At 36.1% G+C, this 3,900-nt stretch overlaps 1 pseudogene; it reads right to left on the reverse strand.

Annotated features, from left to right (window-relative positions):
* Window positions 1-3,306: 3,306 nt before the first annotated feature.
* LOC140612162 (U2 spliceosomal RNA) lies at window positions 3,307-3,485 on the reverse strand (annotated as a pseudogene).
* Window positions 3,486-3,900: the final 415 nt, after the last annotated feature.

Genomic DNA, 3,900 nt, shown 5'->3' on the forward strand with positions numbered 1-3,900 from the left:
CTTCTGAATGGGTATAATAGATTTCTGTTACTGTGTAACAAATTACCACAAATTTAGGAGCTTAAAACAGCACACATATTTATTATCTCTCAGTTTTAGCGGACCAGAAATTTGGGTACCCCTTAAATGAGTTCCTTATTAAAGGTCTCACAGAGCTGCAATCAGTGCGTCAACTGGATTGAGTTCTCATTTGAAGGCTTGAAATTATTCATATCCAAACCTACTACCATTGTTGACAGACTTTAGTTTCCTCATGGCTGCATGGTTGAGGGTCCTGGTTTCTTACTGGTTGGAAGTTGGGGCTGCCCTCAGTAATTAGAACCCACCTGCAATTCCTTACAATGTAGACTTCCCCTAATGGCTGCTAACTTCATGTCAGCAGGGGGAGTCTCTACAGCAGGTTTGCAGGAAGGCAGTCTTAAATAACAACCTACTCAAGGGAGTGACATCCTTTATTTTGCCATATTCTACTAGAAAAATCAAGTCAAAGTTTCCACCCACAATGAAAGAAAGGGAATTATAAGCGACCATGCATACAAGTTGGCAGGAAGCATGGGGGATAGCGCTAATTTTAGAATCTGCCCAATGCAATAGGTACAAAAGGCAAAATATTGGGAAGGGCATCCAGGAGAATTTGGGACCACCAACACACTTCAAGAAGATAAGGTTAAAGACAGAGATAGAGACAATAATGTGACCATCCCAGTAAAACTAACATTTGGCACATTTTTAAACTCACATTTTAAAAATATTTGCTCTACGGAAGGTGGGTTGGGGATGGGTGAAATAGATAAAGGAGACTAAGAGTACATTTATTGTGATGAGCATGGAGTAATGTATACAAATGTTGAATCATTATATATCTAAAACTAATATAGCACTGTATATTAATTATACTCCAATAAAAAATTAAAAATATTTGTTATAGGTTTATATAGAGAAGAAATAAAGGGCTATGAAGGGAGGGAAAAGAAAAAAGAATCCTCAGGACAGCAGTCAGATTTGGAAACTCACTCAGTAAAATAAATCCTTGCATTTAAGTGCTACTACCTCCTTTGGAAGGTAGTCTAGTTACCACCTGCTGCTACTCAGTTATGCTGTCCACAGCCTTACCATCCTAACCCAAAGTATCCCCTAACATTATTCCTTTCAACTACAAGTAATACTCATCCTAAGACAAATATTTGTAAATTCAATTTTCTCTAACTCTTTCCATTCCTAAGAATATAGCAGAGTCTAACAGACCCCAAGTAAAAGATCATACCCTTGAATGGGCTATGCTTTAATGCTTACTTTCAGAATTTTTAAACTTGGCAATGCAAAAAATTAGAATGGGTAACAGTCTTAACTGTTATTAAGTTTTGTCAAACACTAACTGGCGTAACTTCTAACTATATAGATATCTCTTTCTAACTGCCTGATTTAGGTGTCTGGGAACTTTACTTCATTAGAATTTGGGTTTGGAAAATTTACCTTTCTATAGAGAAATTAGGGTGAAGTATTAACATTGTAAATGAAACTACAGAATTCCTTATAAATACTTTCATATTCTTTGAAACAAGGCAATATAGATGGAACAAAAAGAATACCAATTACTATCTAGATTTCTTAAATTAGCAAAATAAAGAAGAAAGGAAGGAAAGAAGGAAGGAGGAAAAAAGGATGAAAAAATAAATATACAATTAATTTTCATTTATGATCACTTCCTCAAAGGATTCTCTTTGGACATTGCCACATTGGCCAGCAGAACTCCTGAGGTAAGGGCCTTAAGTAAGGGGAGCCTTGCAGTAGTCTACCACCATTTGTGCTACCTGCCTGGCCTCTGGAGGCACGGACTTGTGACCCCAAATTTAGTGCCTTGCTTAATTATTTCAGTACTTTCTTTCCTTTAGGAGATTCAGGAGGGGGACAAAAAATAAAAGTAAAAACAAAAAACCTCTTGGTTAAACTTTTTTATTTTTGATTTCTGAATCCTTTTTTCCCCTCCTTATTTCCAGATACACCAAAAGAAGTACCTCAAACTCACTGCAACCAACATGATTTGTTGTTCCCAAAAAGCTAACCAAGGAAACCTTCACAATTACATTAGAACTTGAAGTAAGGATATTTGTGGCAGAAGAATTCCTATATACCTAGCCCAGACCTATCTTCTATCTTTTTAGCAAGAAGCAGGCCATCTCTTCACAGCCCAAAGTGGGGTCATACTCAGGTATGACTATTTGTTCTCACACTACTCTCCTTCCAGGCTGCCATTTTTATTCCTCTTCATGTATCAAAATCTGACTCTGCCTTTATGGTTCATCTTCAGTCCCTGAAACTCCTCTCTACTCCAGTGTTCTCAACCTGGGCTGCATAATAGAATCTCCTAGAAGATCTAAATGAAAAAATAAAATACAATGTCCAGATCCCAAGCTTGCTTATTTAGCTGGTCTAAAATAGAGTATGAGCATTTTTAAAGAGGTTCTCAGGTGATTCTAATAAGTAGCAAGATTTGAAGACTATTTTTACATTTAATTCTATTCACCTTGAATCATCACATTTCCTTTTGTAGTTTAATTATATTTTCCATATTTCCATGTGTAAATGTTTCAGCTTAGAATTAAAAAGCCTCTTGTTCCTCCAACTGTGGATCCTCATTTGCTCATCCAGTCAAGAAGAGCTTTTAATCTTTAAAATATAAAACTGACTCTGCTTGCCTTCAGCTTATATATAAGAAGGGAAAGTGTCACTTTGGGGGCATGGGGCTCAGAACATCCTTTATTGTTTAACAATCACTATGCACAAAGAATATCAAAACCCTACTTCCTGGCAAAATAGGAGTTAACTATGTGGTGGGATTTGAGGAGTTCTCAGCAGAGCATTTGATTTAAATATCTGTTTTACTCTTGGTGCCACATTAACAGAACTTCTGTCATTAGATATTCATTTATTTGGATTAAGCCTTCACCTCTTCAGGAGCTTTTCATTAGTCATAAATAATCCTAGAAGGATTAATTAAGACTTTTGTGAGAAATAGCTCACTGGGTCACTGTTGCTTGCAATAAGAGGAGGCATATACAATTACCCCTTGTAATAGACTTTGTCTCCTTCTCTAGGCTGGGCTCTCCACAAAGGCAAAGCTGTGACTGTTTTAACTATTATGCCCCCAGTACCTAACTCAGTATCTGGAAAAAGCAGATTATAGCAAATACCTTTGAATGAATGAATGAATGAATGAACAAATAAAAGAATGAATGAACACATGAACAATTGATGGCCACAATTAGTTATGAATCCTGAAAGAAGTAATAGAAAGAGAAAGGGGAAAAAAAAAGAATTCTTGGAGGGAAAACATTACCATGTCATAGTTTTCCTGGAGTTTGAGGCTTTGCACAACTTAATCTCATAAAATATATTAAAGACAATTCCCTAATAGTTTTATTTTGAGGCTGTTGACTTTTTTGTTGATACTACACTTGATCTTAGCCAAAAGGCCGAGAAGCGATGACTTTTTTGTTGATATTTCCCCAATCTTTCTTCTTCAATAATATTTATAAAAAGAACAATCAGAGCTACCATTGATTGAGTTTTTTGTAAGAACCAGACATTATACTAATTACAGAGGTATTTTTATTGATCCTCTCAATAACTCTAAGAGGCAGGTATTTTCATTACCAATTTACAGATGAGAAAACCTAAGCTTACAGAGGATATTTAAGTTCTGACAATTAAATGCCAGATGGGAGATTCAAGCAACAATCTAGTTGATGGCAGGTGGTTTCATTGGATCCTGATGCTCCTCCTTTCATCTACTTTCCCCTACCTTAACATTTGTTCTTTCTCCTTATTTCTGTTTCACATGGTCACACACATACCTTAGACATGAGGATGCAGTTTTCCCTTTTTGAACATATGGTAGCC

This window comes from Canis lupus, chromosome 20 (genome assembly GCF_048164855.1).
Source record: "Canis lupus baileyi chromosome 20, mCanLup2.hap1, whole genome shotgun sequence".
Classification (NCBI taxonomy): domain Eukaryota; kingdom Metazoa; phylum Chordata; class Mammalia; order Carnivora; family Canidae; genus Canis; species Canis lupus.